Here is a 22,955-nt window from a genome sequence, read left to right as displayed (position 1 = left end):
TTCCATTTTGTAAATCGAGTACTTCTTTCCTGTGCCAGGGAGTTTTACATGGACTATCGCTATTTACCCTTCCCCACAACCAACATTCTGTGATGCGAAGCATTGCTTAGCCTCACACACTAGTGTCACACTTTAGTAACTGAATGACCTTGGGCTAGTTTCCTCACTTCATCACCTATTAAATGGGATAACAGCACCACGCTCGGAAGGTTGCTTCTGAGGATTACAATATGAGAAAGTAGGAAAATCGACCCACGAAAACAATTGTATTTCCCTATAGGAGCAAAAATCAACTAGATGGAAAAAAATAGAAAAGAAAGGAAAAGTTCATTCCAAACCTTCACAAGAATTCTGAAATATATAGGAATTACAAAGTGTGCAAAAAAGGTATGGGAAAAATGTTAAAATTCTATTAAAGGATATAAAAGATGGTCTGATAATTTGAGGGATATTCCAGCCTCATGAATGAGCTGCCTTAATATTGTAAAGCTATCATAGTTTATCTTCCAATTAAACTATGAATTCAATACAGTCACAATAAAAATCCCAGCTGGATATTTTTAAGGATCTAGAGAATAGACAAATGCATACAAAATGTATATTGAAATATGAAGGTCCATATATAGCTAAGTAAATTTTGGAAAAGAAGAGCAAAGTGGAGAGATAGGCTACGCCAAATATTAAAATATATTACAAAGCCATAGAATGAAAACAAGATGGTAGGTGCCACAAAATGGGTAACTACATCAGCGGAAAAGAAAAGAAAGCTCTCAGATAGATGTATGTATATCCGAGCAGTTGATATATAATAAAGATGATGACAGAACTCAATGGACAAAGTTTTATCCATTAGTGTTGTCTAATGCTGCTAGAACACCTGACTCACTCTATGGATAACAATGGAAATCCCTTCCCTATAAATAAAGGCGTCTCCAGATGGATAAAAGACCAAAATATAAAAGGTGAAACTCTAAGGTTAATCAAAGAAAATACCATTATTGTGACCTAGGAGTGTGTACAGATTTCTTAAACAAGCTTCAAAAAGCACAAATCACATGCCATCAAAGTTAAGAATTCCTGATTCTAAAACACCACAGATATAGTTCACAGATAGTTCACAGATTGGGAGAAATTCCTTGACTATTACTTGTAAGTTTCAAAACTGAAAAAGGACTACTATGTAAAATGTATAAAAAACTACCACAAATCACCAAAACATAGAGAAAAAAGGGAAAAGTCATGAGCAGGCAATACACAGAAAAGGCAGTGTTAATGACCAATAAATATATGGATGGATACTGGAACTTATTTGTAAACGGAGAAATATGAATGGGGGAAAAAAGCAGTGAGTTATTACATATTGACAAAAACTAAGATAGTTGAGTAATGTTGGGAGGGATGTGAGTAAACACCTTTTGTGTCTATGAACCATTGTTAAGAGCTCAGTCTAGACTGAACTAGATCCGTCTAGACTGATAGCCATTCAGAACCAAGTCCCAGAAGTTCTTAGTCTAGTGATGTTTGACTCTACATTATGATGCTGCAATCTCACTCTTATACGATATTTGAGAGAAAATGTGGCAGAAGTCCATAAGGGGACAAATAAAGGATGTTCATCACAGCTTTGTTTGAAGCAGGATTTGTCAAACCATGGTCCATGGGCCAAATCTGGCCATACCCATTTATTTATGTACTATCTATGGCTGGTCTTATGCTGTAACAGCAGAGTTGAATTCTTGCAACTAAGATTTGAGGGCCCGCAGAGGACCACAGAGGCCAAACTACTTACTATCTGGATCTTTACAGAAAAAGTTTGCCTACCTCCAGTTTAATGCATCAGGGAACTACTATAGGCTACCTGGGAGTTTCATCATTGAGTAAAATAAAGTGGACATGAACTATGGAATACCATGTAGCTCTTACAAACCATAAACTGTGTGAGACGTATATGCACAAACATGGAACGATCTTATAAAAATGATGCTGAATGTAAGAAACAAACAGAACCAAGTTTACAGTACTGTAACTTTTAGGTAATTATAACTACCTACATAAGAACCACACAATACATTTTGCAAAGATATACACGAGGTCAAGGTATCATATAAAAGGCGTTATGATTGCTAAAGTGAAGAGTGGGAACACATGAATACAACACAAGGGGATGGTCTTTGCATGAGTCTGATGATAGAAGATGCTATAAAACGGGAAACATAACGTGCTCATGCCCTTGTGCCAAAGATCCAGGAAAATAAGTGTAGAAAGTGCTTAGTATAATGTTTAGCTGTGAATTTTCAAAAAGTATTCATTGTCGTTTTCATCAACATCATCGTCATCATCATTTTACTATTAATCTTCTGAAAGTGAAATCCTAACTATGGAGCTAAAAATCAATGAGGAAGAGCATGCTTAAGACAATCCTGTCTCCTCAGTGAGCCCAGAACAAATGGACTGACAATAAAGCATTTAGAGGAACACTTTAGAGGTCAAAATGAATCCAGTTTATGGCTAAAACCCATGAATTGACGGGGAAGGGAACAAAATTGGCTTGTTTACTGCTGTAGTCATTGTTTCTGCTCACGAACTGTTTCTGGCCCTTTGCCTTCCAGATTGCCTGTCCTTATCTTCCTTACGGTTAGTTGGAGCCATGTGACTAGTTCTGGCTGAGGAATTGCAGTGTAGTGATGTGTGCCACCTTTGGGCCTGAGCATTAATTGTTTTTTTCTAGACCCTCCAGAGCTTTTTTTTTTTCCTCTTTTTTTTTTCTTCTTTTTTTCCTACTATCACAGTGGCTAGCTGGATTTGAGATGGTTGTGGCCCTATTGGTCCCTGGGGGACTACAATTATCAGAGTCTTCTATAGTCACACAATGCATATGTTGATTGAAGCCACTGAGATTGTTGGGGCTATTTGTTGCCCCAGCATAGCCTAACCTATACTGACTGATACACCTTTCAAACCCTCAATACTTGTGTTAAGGTACTTACACAGATTAGGACACATAAAATTGGAAACACTCTCAGAGGCCACATAATCCAACCCCCTAACAAAGATTGAGAAGGTGAATGTTTAAAAAGGGGACCAAATTCCAGTGAAGAAGAGTCCACACCACCCACAAAATCTCCTACCACCTTAACTCACCTCTTGCCATTACTGAGATTCTTCTGTTTGGAGCCAACTTCTGCCTCCTTGCCACTTCCCCCGATCCGCATTAGCTCTGTCCTTATATCTCTTTCACATAATAATCCTTCAGCTAGGGACTATAGCCAGCATATTAATGTCTTGCAAAGATGTTCCCATCCTAATCCCTGGAACCTGTGAATTTCTTATTTTACATGACAAAAGGGATTTTGAAGATGTGATTATGTTAAAGATCTTGAGATGGAAGATTATCCTGGATTATCTGAGTGAGTCCAATGTAATCACAAGGGAAGCAGGAGGACTGGGCAGAGGGGATGTGATCACAGAAGCAGAGGTTGCAATGATACAATTCCTAGACAGGGACCTTGAGCTCAGGAACCCAGATGTGGAAAAGATCAGGTATGAATTGTCCCCTAGAGATCCAACACTTTGATGTCAGCCCTGAAAACCCATTTCAGACTTCTAACCTCCAGAATTCTAAGAGATAAAGTTGTGTTCCTTTAAGCCACTAAATTGGTGGTAATTTGTCATGGCAGAAACAGGAAACTAATAGGGTGAGATCAGTTACCATATTTCTTTTCATTTTCTGTTTCCAAACTAATTGCTTTTTGCTGCTCCTGGCTTCACTTTTAGCGTCGTTTTCTGATACTTTAAAAACTTGGTTTCACTATTCGGTTTGTAAAAACTGGACTCCCAGAACCTTGGCTTCATTTTTATTCTGACTGTGACTTAACAAAGGGAATGTACAGGAAAATTAGCTCTACCTAGAGCTCGACACTGTGCAAACCAAAGCAACGTGGACGCTCCAAGCAGCTCCTTGAACTTAGCACCTACACAAATTCTGAGTCCGTTTCAGAGCTGATATTGCTGTCATTTAGATACAGCACCCCAATCCCGTAGTTGTTCAGTTGATTTTTTTAAAATTAAATATGGATTTTACCAAGTCCTTCGGATTACCCAGTATGAATTAGTTAATTCATGAGTGATACAATTTGGTCCAAACTAACTACATTTCATCATCTATGTTGCCTTCTAGATTGTATATCTCTGTCTTCCTAATCATGTCTATGTTAATGAGAAGTTGAGTTTGAGAAACATTTATCAGATTTGTGAACTGGAAGGGCCTTCCCTTTCAGAGTTGACAGCCAAAGCACAGGAATATCTAATTTTTCTTTATTAATTGGTATGTTCCAGGTTCTTTGTTAAGAACCAAGCAGTTACTGCCTTCTTTAATGCTCAACACAATCTTATGAAGAAAGGGACTATTATTGTTGTTGTTTTATGGTGGAGAAAGTGGCTTTAAGAGATGGTTAAGCACTTGCCCAATTTTCACAGCTAGTGAATGAGGGAACTGGGCTGAAAACCAAGCAGTCTGACTGAGCAGACGGTGCTTTGAGTCCGTGCTAGAGTATCACCCATGAAGACATCTGTAGGGCCCTCACTGGCCTCTGGCTTGGCTTTGTCTGGTTCCAGGTCCAGAGGCAGCCTGGAATGTGTGGACACTGTCCCTGGAAATGAAAGGACTTGTCAGCTGATTTTTGATGGATCACATTTCTTAGAATAAGCACAAAATAAATATTTTCCATTTGCCGAGTGATTTTATCATGCCTCTCCGGGCTGCACTTAGGAGGGGAGAGAGGAAACAGGTTTCATGCTTAAAGCCTGAGAAATACCTCTCAGGCAGTCACGGGTGAGGGGTTAGTAATGGGTGACTTCGGCCCCTATTCATGCTCACCTGGCACAGGAAGCTCTGGGTGGTTTGGCCCAAATTCTTAACAACAAGCTCCTCATTTGTCCTCCTGAGTTGATGGTCTGGTGGAGAATTTTGTCTGAGGGAATTTGTTCCAGGAGACACCCAGCTGCAGCTGACAGGAAAGGGAGAAAAGAGAGACAGAGGCATAAATCTCTGGCCTTCTGCCTCTTTCTTGGGGATCTGTTCTCTCCAGCCCAGAAGAGTGGAAATGAGTAACTAGTGAGTCTCAAATCCTGGATGAGTGTCCTACCCCTGGGCAGACATTTGGGGCCCCCTGAAGAGAAGATTCTGCCTTGTGCTGGAAACCATCCATATCCAATATTAAAAATTTAAATTAGCCATTAAGCACATTAAAAAATGCTCAGCACCATTAGTCATCAGGGAAATGCAAATCAAAACCACAACGAGAGATACCACCTCACACCCATTAGGTTGGCTATAATAAAAAAGACAGATAATTACAAGCGTTGGTGAGGATGTGGAGAAATGAGAACCCTTGTACACTGCTGGTGGGAACGTAAAATGGTGCAGCTGCTTTAGAAAACAGTCTTCCAATTCAACAAACTGTTAAACATGGATTTACCACATGACTCAGCAATTCTACTCCTAGGAATATAGCCAAGAGAATTTGAAAGGGGTTGATTAGGTGCAGTCTCTTGGGAAGTCTCAACCATCTTCATAATCAGTGTCCTCGGAAACCCTTGCCCTAGTCCTGTTTATTTTATGCCATATTCCGTAATGATCAAAGTCTGCCGCGGATTTAGCTACCAGAGGCCCACCTCCCACCCTCTCCCCACTCAGGTGGCCTCATCCAGTTATTCTGTCTGCTGGCCCCTGATGGCATCTGAATTTGTGACTGACTCCTCCCATCAGAGAGAAGCATTTTATGGGCTATCCCAGAGGGAAGAGGGGGCATTGACAGCTTTCAGAAACGTGGCCTGGTCCTCAGGAGAGAGTCAAAAGTCACAAGGTAGGAACAGCGGGTGAAATATTGGGAAACAGATTTCAGGAAGCAACAATGGAGGCAAAAGGAAAACAAATGTTGTCAGCATGAAAGAGAGAACAGTTTTGCTGGGCCCAATTGACAATGGAGCCTCCATGGAAGAAGGCCATGAGTTCTAGGAGCAGTTGAGAATGAAGCGTCATGCTCTTGGTCCTGGAACTTGATCCCTGGGATGTCTGAAGGTTTTTGGTTCCTGGGAGGCCCTTAGGAAAAGCAGCAATTCATTCTCTTTAAAGGGTTTTCTCTGTTTGCAATTATTACCTTCAAGCAGAATGTCTGAACTTGACTTGTAGGCAGGGCTAAAATTCCCATGGGAATGCTGGGTCCCATATTCATAAACTTGAAAGCAACAACAAAAAGATAATGAATGTCCTCTAATTCCACATGCTGGTGTCTCTGGCTGATAGAATTCTTTCCAGATGCTTTATTCCTTTAAGCGTTTATTCTCTCTGATCAATCCCCTCTCAAAACCAACGGCAACTAGGATTCCACAATTAGTTATCCTTCCTGACCATTTAATAGTAAGTATATCTACGATTTACTACATACATTGCTTATTGGTATGAGTTTTAAATTTATATTAGTCTGGTGGATTTGAACCTATTTCAACTATGTTTTCTATTTACCATGTCTTTTTTTTCTTTTTCTTTTTCTTTTTCTTTTTCTTTTTCTTTCTCTTTCTTTCTTTCTTTCTTTCTTTCTTTCTTTCTTTTCTTCTTCTTCTTCTTCTTCTTCTTCTTCTTCTTCTTCTTCTTCTTCTTCTTCTTCTTCTTCTTCTTTTTTTTTTTTGCATGTGTCCCTGCCTCCGTCCCATGCCCAGCTTTCTCTTGGGTTGTTCTAGCTAGTTTTATGTTTTGGGGTTTCCCCCTTTTATTTCTCTATGATAGTTATATAATGCCTATTACTCTAGTTGTAACCCTTAAATTTTTTAACAAGCATAATTATCTTAACAAAGTCTCAAGTTAGGCAGCCCGTCTGTCTCTTTTCTTATCATCAAAACAACCTATGAAATTCTTTAACTTGGGTGTTTTCACCCTCCATCTTCTATGCTATTGGTTTCCAGTATTTCAATTTTCTCCCATTATCAGCTATCCCCTAAATAAGGCATTCTTATTACAATTATTACATTTTAAAGCAGTTTCTAAAAGATTTACCATGATGTTTACCACTCGCTTCCTTAAAATTGCTTCATGGACTCTACTGCTCCCTTCTCGAGTCAATTTCCATTTTTCGGAAGCATATCTTGGGAGAAGAAAGAAACCATACGTGATCTGTACTAAACACATAATGCCCATCATCTCCTGTAATTGTATCAGCAATTCTGCAGAAGATGGACTATTATCCCCATTTTATAGATGAAGAAAGGAGCACAAAGAGGAAAGTGACACACTTTACCAAAATCAACAAACTGGTGCATTTCAGATGCACCAGGTGTTCTTCTGTTCAAAGACATCAAGGGAGCTACACACCGACAGTCAAATAGAAATATCCTGGCTGACCAAGAACAGCATAGGGAATAGAGTCATTGGAATTATAACAGCGATATACGATGTCAGCGGGGTAGTAAATCGGAGGAGGGGGTTATCACTTTGTGAGGGGTGAAATGTCTAACTAGTATATTGTTTTGTACACTTGAAACTAATAAAAAAATACTTAAGAAAAAAGAAGTAGCAGCAGCTAAGGGGTTGTGTGTGAAGTACTTGAGGCAGATGGTGGTGCTTCAACTCAAGTGATCTGCACAAGAAACTTACAAACCACCCATTAGCCCTAAAAAAAATAAATAACAGCTTCAACAGAGAGTTTTCCAAGCTTGAGGGTGAGGTTTGGCCCATAATTAACCTGGAGCAGGGAGGGTACCGTGATGCGGAGACGGTAATGGTATCAAAGGCCAGCTTGAATTTCCTCTTTGTAAATATCTGACTCTTACAGTTTAAGAGAAAATGTTTGGGGGTAATCTTTTAAAATCGTTCGCTGCATAGTTTTTGTGGTTTTTTTTTTTTTTTAAGACTTTAGTTTTTTTCAGAGCAGTTTTAGGTTCACAGCAAAATGAGGGGAAGATACAAAGATTTCCCATGTACCCTCTGCCCCCACACGTGCACGTACTCAGCCTCTCCCATTATCAATATCATTCACCAGGATGGTGCTTTTTTTTTTTTTTTTTTTTTAACCAAGGATGATCTTACATTGACTTTGGGTAACATTATAATCACCCAAAGTTCGTAGTTTACATTAGGATTCACTCTTCCCGTAGTACATTCTATGGGTTTGGACAAATGTATAATGATATGTATCCATCCACATAATAACACACAAAGGATTTTCACTGCCCTAAAAGTTCTCTGTACTCTCTCTCTTCATCGCTCTTCCCCAACCACTGCATAGGTTTTTATTTTAAGTTTTTCAAAACACATCTGAGTCAGAGCCTGGGCAAAACACATTACACCAAAACTAACTCCGGGCAATACATGATGGCTGGTGATGTTTATGAAAATAATATTATAAAATTAGTAAAGAACAGAAAGAAGGCTTTAATAATTTGTCATTGTCAGTCATTGCCTTTGGTGTGTTTGTGGTTATTTGTGACTTGAAGCCCTTTGGGGCAATAATAATAATAATAATTACAAAAATTCACCCAGTCAACACTAAAGCAGCAGTTCACAGACAAAACACCACCAATTGTTAGACATGTAACACTCAATACACTTAATTTGCTCATAGATTCTGCACTTCTCATAAGCATGAGATTCACTTTTACAATTAAAGATACATCATTAAAATTTAGCCTGTCGGCAGTGACACATTTTGCAGCTCAAATCCTCTTTAAAACAAAACTTGCAGTAATTAGAATGGTAACAATGTGTTGAAAACACCCCCATCTACCCTCCCTTGGTACCCTATTCTTTCTGGCTTGCACTTCAGTAAGTTGATGCTCTGGTTTTATGGGCAATTTTAGTAGACTGGAGACCACCCATCTTCAGGTGAGCTCAAGCAGAGGTTTTTTTCCCCAAATGAAACACATCTTACTTAATTCAAGTGAACTTTTGTGTGGAACATTCAATGTCCAGGAGGCCTGTTTCCCATAGGCCCTTGGGTGGTATGAAAATACTAGTCAGGAGGGTTGCCATCACGGAAGTGCCAAACCACATTCTGGCTCTCATACTGGCTAGCTGTGTGACCTTGGTTACGTGACTCAATCTTTCTCTGTCTTGGTTTACTCATCTGTAAAATGGAATTATAATACCTGCCCCTTGAGAATGTTGACAGTTCCGTGAAGGGAAGTGAAGCTCCTACTGCATGATCAGTAATGTTAATTATTACCAGTTTAGAGTAGCTGAATTCGTTGGGGATTGAGGTCAGTGTAGGATGGGTCAAGGTCAAGGCTAGGTCAAGGCAAATGGGTGTGTGTTCTGTGCCATTGAGTTGGAACTGACTGCTGGCAAACCTATGAATGAATGGTGTCTATAGCGTCGTGTTCTTAACAGCCCTGCTCAGCTCCTGTATATTCACGCCTCTGGCTTCTTTTATGGAGTCATTCCATCTTATATTTGGTCTTTCTCTTTTCCGGCTACCTTCTGTTTTTCCCAGGATTATTGTCGTTTGCAAAGAAGTCTGCAAATGGGTAGGGGCTTTCAATACTAGAGACCCTGTCACTTGACTTTGAACACAACTGACTTACTCTTAAAAACATCCTTATTCTATTACTATTACTACTAATGCTGATTTATCACACAAAAGTGCTAAAAGTCACACAAAAAGGAAATAACCAACCAGTTCCACTATTAAAATTCATACAAAGTTAGATGTAAATGTGCCCCCCTCATTTATCTAATTTCACCCTTCCATGGTACCACTCTAAAAATGTGTTGTCCCTCATCTTCCTGACTTTCCAGATTGATTTGTGTCTTCACTTATATGTCTATATCTATCTATGTCATCTACGTTTTCAGATATACATTTACCAAAGATCATGCAATACATAATAACCTACAATTTGCTTACCTGGTAACTTCATAAACATCTTAACCTATTAGTGTACACAAATCTTTCTCATTATGGCTAATAATTGCACATAGTCTTACCTTGGTAATCTGAGCTTTCACATGGCGGTTTTTAGTTTCTGTGGTTTAATGACATTTATACAGTGTTCACAAGAAAGTTGCAGTTGGAATCAACCTGAAAAATATCTACTTCTTGAATTAAATGTATTTATCAGCCTCACTCAGGGGAGAAAATGAAACTGCTTTATGTTGCTTGGTTTCTTGATGCCCATGTATTTTCTCATTCCCAGTGGGTAGTGCTTTGGTCTATTGGGCCAATGTGGACACCTCTGTTGGGCTTGGGAATGACCTCTGTGAATGTAGCCTCTGAAGTATAAACCCAGCCAGGCTAAAATTTCAGGCTGTCCATATTCAAAGTTTTGTGAGGATTCAGTGTGGCAGAGTTTAAACTTCTACTCTGTAAACCCCAAAGGCCCTGTAACAATTGACAACATGTCCCAGAGTTTTCAAGATTTGCTTAAGTTCAAAAATTGTCTTATTTTTGATGAAGTAAGATGAAGATCTTACCTGAACTTTACACACTCCCTTGCTTTTCGGAGTTGGAAATATTGACCAAGGATTCTAGAGAAGGAAGAGAATGCCTGTATCAAAGTGAATATATGTTCCTTGTAAACAGACTAATAGCAACCAAAAGATTTATAAGACAGATGACTCATGAAGCAACAGGAGGAGGGAGATCAGAAGGAAGAAGACCAGAAAAGGGACGGAACCTTCTAGAGCACTGTGTAGTCCAATATGGTAGCTGCTAGTCACATGTGGCTCATAAGCACTTGATATGTTGCTGGTCTGAGTTGAAATGTGCTGTGAGTGTAAAATGCATGCCGAACTTCAAAGACAGTATGGAAAGAGAAATGTCAAGCGTGGCATTAATGATTTTTATAATGATTGCACGTTGACATGGTAATATTTTGCATATATTGGATTAAGGAAACTGCGTTATTAAAATTAATTTCACCTGCTATTTTCACTTCTTAAATGTGGCTCCTATAACATTTAAAATGACATGTGCGGCTTACATTACATTTCTACCAGACAGCACTGCTCTTCGGCCTTCTTTCGTGAACAGATAAGGCTCATTTCCTATTTACTGTATGTAAATAGCATCTTTAGCAGAATGAGAACAGTTTATACATTATTTATTCAAATATGCCTCCTAAAACATCAATTCCCCAAAAAGCTTTTCTCCTTCTCCCCGAGGTAAATCTAAACGCTGCCCCTGCTGCACACTCACAAAATTATGAATTAGTGGATTCCAAATGAAAGCAGGCTCGCCACAGAGCACATGAGAGAAAAAAGAAATTAATGTGACTCATCTGTAAGCTTAAGTTTGATTTAGAAAACCAATGATTAACATGACAGCCCTTGTCTGTAAACAGACAAAGTGGAAAATCAGAGACTAAACAATCTAAGTGGGTTTAGCCTATCACTCAGAGAGGTCTCAGATTTGGATGGAAACGTGGCTGCTGTTACCATTCTGGCACCTGGGACTGCATACAGGTGCGATGGTTTTCTCATCATAGATGCTTCCTTCCCACCCCCCATGAGATGTTTCAGTGCAGAGAGGGGCTGGCAGACCTCTCTCCACTCACAGCTGCAGGAGCACAGAAACTGTGCCAAGGTGACAGGATTCCTGGGGTCAGGCCTGATTAAGTTTCCTATCTCCATGTTCTCATCTCCCCAGTCCACCAAGAACCTCTGTCAGAGGACAGTCTCTTGTCCCATTTGTGGCATCCCAAGCTCATTCTGTGAGTTCTCTTCATGCCTATACCTCCAGTGACCGAGTCTCCGTGACCGAGAAGCCAGGCTGTGCAGTGTGTGTGGGGAAGCAAACACTTGGCTCAAGGACATCCACAGCCTGCTGCCAATTGCTAACTTGCAGCACCGTGGGCCAAGACTGAAGGTACCTGCTACAGGGAGAGCTCTTAACAAGAGAAGGCACACCGTAGACAGAACTGTTTGTTTAAAACTCTTACCAGGGGCAAGACAACCACGATGGTAGAGGGGAGTGCTCCAGGGTCTCAAAGATGGGGTGTGATTGCACAGCCTTGTCTTTACCTGTTCAGGAAAGTAAGGTGAAATGTTCCACAAAGCAGACACATGATGGCCCCAGGAGTCAGAGGCAGAGACTGGGAAAGGGTGGAGCAGTATTCTGGTGAAGTGAGTCCTGGGTGGGGCGGAGCAGTGCTCAAGTAAGGACGCCGGAGAGGAGGTAGCAGGCAGTGATATCCACGACACTTTGACAGCATCTACTGGTTTATTAAGTCCTTATTTTGTCATATACTATACGTGCTTCTCAAGGGTGGACTTAGGGACTCTTTAGAGCCACCTTGGTCTTCTTCTTTCCGTTTGCTAGACAAGGGAGCTGCGGCTTTGGGTGGTTGGCTAAGTTGCCCAATATCACACAGCCAGCTCGTAGGTAGCCCCAGGCTACAAACACAAGCCTGTCTGATTCCTAAGCCTCTGAATTTTCTACCATGCCCAGAGGCCAAATCGTGAACACAGTTCTGTTCTCTTATTCTTGAGAATTCTGTGGCTCACAATTTCATGGCTCATAGAAAGTTGATTTTCACGTTGTAACTCTAGAGATCAGTGGCTTTCAATGTCTGAAGACATTTTTGATTGCCATCCTGGAGGGCAGGATGCTACTAGCATGCAGTGAGTAGAGGCCGGGAAAGCTGCTAAACATTGTAGGATGCATAGTACAGACCCCACAAAAAAAAAAGAATTAGCCAGCCCCAAATGTCAGTGGCACTGAAGCGGAGAAAGTCTGCTGTAGAGGAAAGGCATGGCTACCTCCATTGTCACCTGTGTCATCCCGTCTCACCCAGGCCATTTTCTAGCTCAGTTGGTCATTTATTCATTTTATATATATATGGCTCCAACTAACTGGCTAAAACCTTATTAGGTTCTGTGGACATGCATTATTAAAACACCAAGTTATTTGATTCAATATTTGTCAAAATTATAGTTGAAACCCATAGGCCACATGTTTCAATGGTATGTCGTGGAGGAACGTTCTGTGAAGAGGTGCTTAATATTTTTGAGAATGCAACACATTGGGTTAGTCTTTAAATGTTTTTAGAAAGATAAGAAAGAAGATCAAAGAATGTTTACATATCAGTTACCAAACTTGCATTTGAAGTTAAATCCATACTCATTCTATACCTTGTCACTGCAACGTTATGTTTTTTTTTTGTTTGGGTTGAAGTTACTAAAAAGTACAAAGTACTTTCCTAAAACATTGAGAGATTTCTTTCAAACATATCTGCAGAGAATATTGACTTGTAACCTTCAGACTTATATGCTGGTTATTGAAAATTATATTTGTTGGAGTGTTTGTTGTAGAGAACTACATTTATTCACTTAGTTTTTAAATATTATTTGTCCTACAAGTAAAAGTTGAATCATGTTCACCTATCTTGTATTTGTTAACCCGTCGACCAAGCCATCACTACATTTATGAAGAATAGTAATATTAATCTAGTAACATTTCCAAACTTCTTCCTCCTCACATCAACTTATCTAAGCAAAAATGCAAAACTACCTCCAAGAATTTAATTTTGTAAGACCTCTCGCAATCTTTCACCGCACTGGGAGTTCAACGGTTAGAAGAAATCAGACACAGTTCCTAACCTTGAGAGCTAACTGTCTGACAAGGGAGACAAAGAAATAATCACACAAAGCACTGAAACTACAACTGTCGTAGCTGCAACGACAGAGAGACTGGGCACAACCGGTAAACAGAATCGGTATTGTGGCTTCGTGTGGGGGGAGCGGACAGGGAACGCTTCTCTGAGGAAGTGGCATGTGAGCTGAGAGCTCAACAAAATAGGCAGTTGTCGCTCCAGGCAGAGGGAAGAGGTTGTGTAAGGGCCTGGAGTCGGGAGAGAGTCTGGTGGGCGGTGTGCCTGGAGCTAAGGGAACACAGATGAGCGAGCACACAGTGTGCGATGGAGCTGGAAGGGTGTGCAGGGTCTGCACCATATGGGTCGAGACAGGCCATGTTACTAAGTTGACATTTTCATCTTGTGATGGGTGTGGGATAACTAGAATGTCAACAGTAAGAGGGCAAAGTGAGAAGTGTGCATTTTGAGCAGCTCGCTCTGGCCACTGGGTGGTGAATAGATCATTGTAGGAGCAGAGTGACCATCTGGGAGACAATGGTGACAACCAGCATAGAGGTGCTGGTGGCTGGGAGTAGGATGGTGGCAGTGAACGTGGAGGAGAGTAGATGAAGTCAAGTGAGGGAGGTGAAGTTCACAGGGCTTTATATTCAATGGGTTATGATGAGGACAGATGAGGAGATGGAAGTGTGAAGGACTTACTTCAGGATTTGGGGGTTTATGTCTCATACACTGGGGACAGCAGAAACTATGGCTGATGATTCAACAGAAGTTTCGTGATGCACTGTCTCCTATGAACAGGGAAGGAGGTAAGACCTACTTCCCTATAACGGTATGTATTACTGCCAGGTGCTTGATATGGCTTAACTTTAATCCAGAGGAAAACAGCTATCCACTCTGATATAGGAGGGGAAGTCTGGGGCATCTAAATACTTAACTCAAGGAATTGAAGCCCTGCGAAGTCCTAACCATAACACCAATCTTTATGCCCCCACTTCCTTCTGTGCCAATAAGGACATTTGAAAGAGGAAGGAGAAATCTACTGACAATCAACCTTCTCCCCAGTGAGCACACTGGTCAACCCTTGCTGGGCTGTCTGCTTCAGCTGTTCATTTGCACGGGAACAGAGCTTTTGGGCTGATTTTGTGATGGGTCTGTTGCCAAGATCAGCCATTTAAAGCTTACTTGCATTTCTGCTTTTTGCACGTGACATATTTACAGGGCCAAGAAAGAGTGAGTAGACGCAGAAACAACAGCTTGAAGAGGAAGGAGATGGGCCGATTGCCAAAGTCAAAGAAAGGGGCAGGAATGACCAGAGGAGAAGCTAAGGGGCACAGACCCTGTGTGATGGAGGTGAGGTCTCAGCTTGAGCCCGGGCAAAGAACAGCCACTCTCCAAGGAGCAGAGCATGACTCTCTGAAAGCACTGTGGAGTCTGGCCTGGGTTCAGGTCCCAGCTCTTGTAAGTTGTAAGCCTTCAAACAAGTCACTTCACCCCTCCGAACCTGAGTTTCTTTTGCACGATGGAAATCATAAAGTCTACCTTAGGTGGCTATGAGGATGAAATGATTTTGCCATAGGTGTTGGGAAACCCTTCACTGGACTCTAGCTTTGTTTGGCAAATACCTAGTTTTAAGGCGTGAAAGGGTACATAGGAATGCTGACTTCTAGGCCCTTTCTTGTCCCCTCTACCCTCCTGGACCAAAGCTATATGGGCCCCTAAATGCCTATAGTCTTGGGTTCAATGCATTAGATGAGTTAGTAAGTTTCTCCACTGACCAAGGACAAAGTAGCTGAGTAGACATTTAGGTGAACCTTCTGTGTAGCAGACACTCATCTTTCTGAATCAGCTGGGTGAGGTAATGGGGTATTAGTCACATGCACACTGGTTTTAAACTACATCACTCCAATTGTTATTATTTCCTCTGTTAAAATTAGTTGTTTTTTTTTTTTTTTTTTTGCCTGAAATTGCTTAATGACAGTATTCCTGGACTTGCTTCCAAAAGCCATAAAGATGGCCTCTCAAATTTAGAAAATGCTGAAATTGTTGGAAAGTTTTTATTAAGCTGTTTAGAATTTAAAACAGCAGCTTACAGCAAAGCAGTTAAGAAATAAACAGCATCTCAGGGTGTTTTCCAGTTCCTTCATGAAGCAATAACTCAAAATCTTGTCACATTTGGAAAAGAAGACAGATCAAGTGTCTAAACAGTCTCAGTGTCTTTAAGGAAAACACTTCTCCCTCTGGTACAGTAAATCCAATATGAACAACATGGTGCTTGGTGAGTTGTGTTCTAGCCTCTTAGAACCGGGAAACACTTTACAAGCCATCCCTCAGTCTTTTTCCCAAGTCAACAGAAATTTCCTTTACTTTATTAAGAAGGGGTAAAGTTTACCCCTTGTAAAATTTGTAAAGGCTAATTGCCTCCATTGTAAGCAGACTCTAGTCTGTTTCGTTTCCAGCCCTCACTTCTACCTGTACCTGTCTTGGCCACGTATCTGAAGAGGCAACCACTCTCTCATCTGAGAAGATCTCCCCTTCTTTCTAACATGATAAGGTTCTCTCTCCCCCCAAGAGAGGTAAGGTAACTCATCTTGCCTTTCTTATACTGTCCTCTGTGAAAATCTTTCCCCACCTTTGGAGAAACCATACTCCTACCTGCACTGAGTAATCTTGCAACAGTGTCCGTCCTTTTCCCTCTTTAGTTTATTTACCCTTGAATAAGTTCTTCAGTCTGAGGTCATATTTGGAGGGCTTTAGGTGGACAATCAATTCTGACCACTGACACCTGGGTGTTGTAAGGTACTGAAGCGATTGTTAAAGCATCCTCACTTTACAGATGAGATAACCAAAGGTTACCTTTGGTTATCTATAGCACAAAACTATTAACCAAGGGGGAACTTAAAAATACTTGGGTCTATGTTAGCAATAGATAAACTGGCCCAAGACCCCTTTAATAAGTTCAGAGAAGAGACACCATTTATCCAAGGACATGTAGGCGCATGGTGACATAAACTGAAGTCCAAATCATCCCTCCCCACTCTCAGTCCAGCTTTTCCTCAATCATGATGGCATGTTAGCAAGTCTGCAACTGACCCCTTTTTGTGGAAGAATATGACCCTTGGTTCTTAATAGGCATTCAAGAATTTGTATTGAGTGAATGGATACCGAATGAGTAAGCAAGAATATTTTCTTGGAATTGGGTTGTGAGTAAGCACTCATGCCCTGTCACATGGCAGGAGCCATGATCACCACCAGCCCTTGGTCAGGTACGAATGTTTGGAAGTTTTCAGTGATGAAAAGGAGGGTCTCATCCTGGAACTGACCTAGCGAGGTCAATGAGCACAGGAAGCCTCTGACTCGGTTTTGATTCCAACTCTTGCTTGCCAGGTCATCTAGGTTGTGAATTCAGAAGCAATTAATTCACTAACTCAGTCAAAGCCAATAATTCTGGAGAAAGTAAAACAGCGTTCTTAGATTGAAGATAAGAAGACATATTCTAAATTCTCTGGCACTTAGTGACTCTAGCCTGCCAGGGACTTCTGATTCCTGCTCAGGTACCCTTGTTGTCAGCTACCAAAATGTCTCTCCTCCTTTGGCTTCCGAACATCCATTGCTTCCCCGATCCTCGAGGACACTAACATACCCTTACCTCCGTACACTCAGCAGAAGTTCTTAGAAACATTTTTCTTCATTTATATAGGCCCCTGCTGCAATACCAGCAGGTACCGACTTCTCTCTTCCTAGAGAGCAGTGGGCACGTTTCTGGATTTCTTAGAACACAGATAAATAATTATGGCTGAGGACTCATCCACAGAAACCTATTTCTAGGGTATACCGCAAAACTGTTAACAGAGGGGAACTCTGAAAAATACTCGGATCTTTGTTAGCAAAGAAAGAGTGTTGCTGTAATTTGGGTCTAAATAATAAAATGGCTTCATTGCTGTTCACGGTCTGAGGCAGCCAAGATTTATAAATGGCTATGTTACTGGCAAGATGACTGGATGTGCTATGGGATAGAGGGATCTACGAGCTAAAGCCTTTCTGACGTCAACGTGGAGCAACTGGCTTGATGCTTCAAAATGATAAGCCTAAAGATGTTCCTTAAGGGCTAGAAAGACAAGAAGTTTGCTTAACTCACACTTAATGTTTTCTCTAGAAAATGTCTGTTCTCTTTTTACTTCCAGCAATTGTATCCCATCTCCTTTGCCCTTATAACACTCTGCAATTTACTGAACTGCAATTATCTCTTTATAGTGACGTGCCCATCTCTCCGTATGAGGCGGTGAGTTACTCGATGGCAGAGACTATGTCTTCTTTTTTAAACGTTTTATTTTTATTTTTCACTTTTATTTTGAAATCAGCTCAGGCTTACAGAAGTTTCAAAAAATGTTCAAAGAATTTCTGTATGACCACCTAGATTCTCTACATTAAAAATTTACCACACTTGCTTTATCAGTCAATCTATCTATCTATCCATCCATCCATCTATCCATCCATACACACACACACACACACACACACACACACACACTTATTCTGAAATATCTGAATGAAGGTTGCACACACGATACCCCCTTCACCTCTAAATACTTCAGTGTAAATTTCCTAAAATCAAAGACTTTTTATTACATAGTTCAATGATCAAAATCAGGAAATTGTCATTGATGCAACACTAATCTCTAACCTGAGGGCCTTACACAAAGTTCACTATTGTCCCACTAAATCCAGGGGCTGGTCTAGGAATCACACTGTTACATTTATTTGTCATGTACCTTTAATCTGGCATGTCTGTTTGTTCTACTTTAATCTGGTATAGTTCCTTAGCTTTTCTTTGTCTTTAAAAATCTTGACATATTGGAATAGCACCGATTATTTGTTTAGGAGCATGTCCCTTAATTTGGGTTTGTCTGAGGTTCCCTGATAATTAGATTCAGGCTATGCAATTTTGGCAGGAAAAACCACAGAAGGGATATCGTGTCCTTCTTGGTGCAGCATATCACGAGGCACGTGATGCTTATTTGTCCCATTTTTGTGTGTGTGATATTTACTTTAATTGCTTTATTTAAGTGGTGTCTGCCAGACTTCTTCTCTATAAAGTCACTATTATTCTTTTTGTAATTAATTAGTATCTTGTGGGGAAATACTTTGAGACTATGTAAATATCCTCTTTCTCATAGTATTTTTACCCACTAATTTTAGCATCCACTAATGATCCTTGCCTGAAACAATTATTATTGTGGTGGGTGCCAAGGGGTGATTTTCTAACTCCACCTTTCCTTCTGTATTTATTACTTGGAATTCTAGCATGTCTTTTGCTTTTGTGTCCTCTTTGCCTCTTTCACTCTGGTCCAAATAACGTATTATTTCGTGTGTGCTGTTTTAGTTAGTTACTTCTTTGGTGTTACCATTAAAACATTTGAAGCAAGAACATTGTTTCAAAGAGGAAATTCTGCCAACATAATAGAATGTTCTGTTCAATAAACTTTAAATGGATTGCAATTTAAGCGGGTGTTTAAAAAATTAGCATGGGTAAAGACATTTTGCACAAGTCGTCATAATAAACTGGTCCAAGGCCCCTTTTCATAAGCTGAGCAAAAGCTTCAGGGTAACAGCTTCCATCCTCTTCTCTCTTAAGTGGAAGGGTGATGGCTCTCTCAGAGGTAGAGGACTGAGTCACACCAGACACCATCTTTTGCTTGTGGGTCGGCAAATCAGCCAGATGAAAGTTGGCATTGTGATGACACAGTTGAGGAAGAACAGGCAATCTTCATCGAGGGTTCCTATTTCCTTCCCTGCTCTTTAACTTCCTGCTTTTTTATTTCTCCTTGATCCATGTACAATGGAGTTTATCTCTATGCTGTCCTACTATCCTTGGACAGACACTGTCACATTTAGACGTACAGGGTGGGGCCACAAGAGGGGTTACAGAAATTCACTCTGTAGATGATACAACTAACTCCTCAGGATCCTACAAACACCTTCTTCCCTTACCCTCTCTTTTCTCAAGTTTGTTGGACAGTGTTTTGCTGTCCTAAACTTGACCCTAGCTGCTGACCAGTTTCTCCCATGACTCAGCCAAAACACTGCCCAAGTCTTTACCTTCACCCCTCTGGGGTTTTGCATCTGGGCAAGTGGCTCTCGTCCCTGGCCAGCCTCTGATCTTTCTTCCTGGAATCCTTCACTGCCACATCTGTCAGTTTGAGGTCTCTGACCCCATCTGGCTTCTTTTCTGGGCCACTGGCCATCTCCCAAAGACAGCCAGAACTCCGGAATTAATGATCTAGGGTCACATTGCTTCCCTGTCTATCCTGACTTAATAGGGAGGAAAAAAAATTCATTGCTACTTTGGTTCTCCAAAAGAGGTCAGAATTTCTCAAAAAGAATTTCCACTGAGAAACAAGAATAAAACAGAGACCAAAAGGTTAAACAACAGTTTAAAGAGACCCCAAGTTTCATACCAAATTTAATTGTGAGCACAGGTTATATTAAGTGGTCCAAGGTAGAACAGAGGGACCCATAGTACTGATGATTACACTATCCATGGATTCTACCTTTCAGGGAGAGCCCTTGGTAGGGGACATCTTTGTGAAGTATTGTGTATTTCCTGGTCCCACCTTATAGGAAATGGAAATGGACCAATGTATACTCCCAAAGTCTCACAGGACACCCGACTAAATGACAGCCAAGAATATGCCCATGGTGGTCACACACAGATCACATGGGGCTCATATGAAGTTGGAATAAAGTAGGTCACTCACTGAACATGAACTTGAATCTTCTCAGAACATCCTCCCCCAAACTTTGGTATATCCCTGAATTTCCAGTGTCTAGGCATGAGAACTACAGCTTCTAAACTGGAGGGCTAGAAAATAAAGTTATATGCACATGGGCAACTTCCAGTTGGCCTTAGAAATGTATGCTTGTCATAGCAACAGAGGCCCACATCAGGCAGGGTAAGCAGCCTAGTGTCTACCCAGTATGTTCCTTTCTACATTGTTGGGAGGACTTGAGGTGCTTTTTAGCCTGTTGTGAATACAGTCCTAAGAACTGAGTTAACCAAAGGGATGAGAGAAGACAAGTGGAAATATGGACGCAGGGTTAATAAGGTGGACAGCTGTCTCTGATAAGTTTGCCAATGACCACATCATTTTCTATGAAAGAAACCAAGCCTTCAATGAATGTCTGATTTCCACATTCAACGTGCATTTTTCTTATTTTCAAACAAAAATTTGAAGTCATCAACTAGACTTGCTGAGATCTTGCGAAAGCTGTTCAATGGCTGAAGAGTTTATCTATGAAATGGAAGCATGAGTGATCATATAGTCGTGTTATGAAGATTAAGTGAAAAAGAAAAGACCTAGCATAGAACCAGCCTGAAATAACTTGGAAGTGGTTTCATCCCCAGAGTTTCCAGATAAGATCTCAGCCCTGTTGACGCGCTGACTTTAACCTTGTGAGACACTCAGCAGAGATACCAGTCAACACCACCTGGACTTTCAACTTACAGAACTTTGAGGTAAAACAAGTCTTATTTTAAGCCACTGAAGTTTGTGGCAATCTATTATGCAGCAATTCCTTCCTTCTTCCTGCATTAAAAAAAACATTTATTCTTAGCATAGGATGTTCTGGGTAGTGCTTCAGACACCCTATAAAAAATCAGGCCATTATTCACAAAACACTTCTAAGAAGCAAGTTTTAATATCCTCACTTGCACTAGGATGAGCAGAGGGTTATAGAATGTTGGAAGCTGTCTGGTCTCTAATCCACAACCTTCTGCAACACCATGTTATCTCCACTTCCCCCTTTTCCATGTAATGTTTGGATTTTCCACTGCCCACATGGTTGAGTGGGGGCAGAAGAATCTGGGGGCAGGGGGGGAGTGCAGCTCATTACTTCTGAGGTTGCCATGGAAATGGCACAAATTAGAAGCCAACATCTTGAGTTGGGAGCAGCACTTAGAGACTTCTGAAAAACTTTAATTATTGTCCAGCTTGCTTTCTTCATCTTATTCTCAATTCCTAGGACTGTATTTGGCACAGTTGGGAGTCCTGGCTCTGCTTTGGAGCTCTTGAGAAGGAACTGTGATAACAATGAATAGTTAATAAATGTTTACTCTGCTCCAAGCATGAATTAATCTTACAACCTACCCTCTGCCTTGCCCAGGGGACGGCCACAGTAAGTCATATTGGAACCTGAGGTAGAAGGAAACACGTGTGCCCGGCTTTAATGAAAGGAAACCCATCAATAATATTTCCAAAATCTACCTCATTGCTTATCTCATCTTCAATTGAGAGTGTGTCATGTTGACAATTTCTCTTCATCAAGTGACAATCTTAAGTAATTTTTAATTACCTTAAGCTGAAGGCAAATTACCATAAATTATATTTTGGTATAAATAAAAATACTTAAACTGAAAAAAATGTCAGTTTTAATACACTGACATTTCAATTTTCAGTATTTCCTCAACTACTTTAATGTTCTGCAAAAAAATAAATTAACCACTAATAAAATATACAAAAACAGGTGTATAGGGACATACAGTTTTCCTTTGGCCTCTGGCTCAATATGGCTCGACAGGGCAATGGCCTTTATTTAAAATTTTGATATTTTGTTCATCGTGAATTTTTTGGATTAATTTTGATTTCTTAAAAGGATATTGCCACAAGAAAAGATGAAATAGTACCATTTGTGACAACATGGATGGATCTTGAGATTATTGTGCTAAGTGAAATAAGTCAGACAGTAAAAGTCGAGAACCACGTGGAGTTCCCCTGTCCCCCAGGCAGCCACAGCCAGAGTCAGGACTTCTGCTGTGGAGCAGCTCAGTGCAGGAATGGCAGCAGCAAGGTGGGCTTCTTGAGTTCTCCTCCAGAACTTACCACAAATTGAACATCTATAACCCATCAAAGGACTTTCTGCTCATCACACAGAACAGCTAAGAGACTCGTACCAGGATTACTTGAAGGGCCCAGCCCAAGAGGCACAAGATTCAACACATCCAGAGGCCAACTCCACACCAAACCAGAGTATTACCGGGTTTGACCTACAACTGACACACCTAGAGGAAATTATCTACAGGCACAAGAGCCCATAGGGGCCAAGCCTCATTTGAGTGGTCAACCCTCACACAGCAGAGCATCCTGCTGTGGGCAGTGCCAAGTCTCACACCTAGTCAGCCTAGGAGTCAATCCCATCTACTGACAAGGCAAAAGCAACTAAAGCTCAACCCTAACAGGGGAATACACACAACGCAAGGTCACCTTTGGAGCACACGCACAGGAGAAGAAGGAAGTGGTGCAAGTCAAATATAAAGGACACATACTACATAAGATAACCCAGCAAAAACCAAGAACCCTAAGGGACCTACCTAATACATC

The 22,955-nt window shown here is 40.8% G+C and overlaps 1 long non-coding RNA gene across 1 annotated transcript in view; it reads right to left on the bottom strand.

Moving 5' to 3' along the window:
• The window catches only part of LOC141568325 (uncharacterized), a 98,460-nt gene that overhangs the window by 3,110 nt on the left and 72,395 nt on the right, over positions 1–22,955 (bottom strand). Inside the window, exon 3 of the long non-coding RNA XR_012491453.1 lies at positions 4,877–5,006. This is a non-coding gene — a long non-coding RNA (uncharacterized LOC141568325). The remainder of the gene's footprint in view (positions 1–4,876; positions 5,007–22,955) is intronic.

The sequence above is a fragment of the Rhinolophus sinicus genome, linkage group LG13, assembly GCF_036562045.2.
Source record: "Rhinolophus sinicus isolate RSC01 linkage group LG13, ASM3656204v1, whole genome shotgun sequence".
Classification (NCBI taxonomy): Eukaryota; Metazoa; Chordata; class Mammalia; order Chiroptera; family Rhinolophidae; genus Rhinolophus; species Rhinolophus sinicus.
This window is presented reverse-complemented; position numbering and strand designations above follow the sequence as displayed.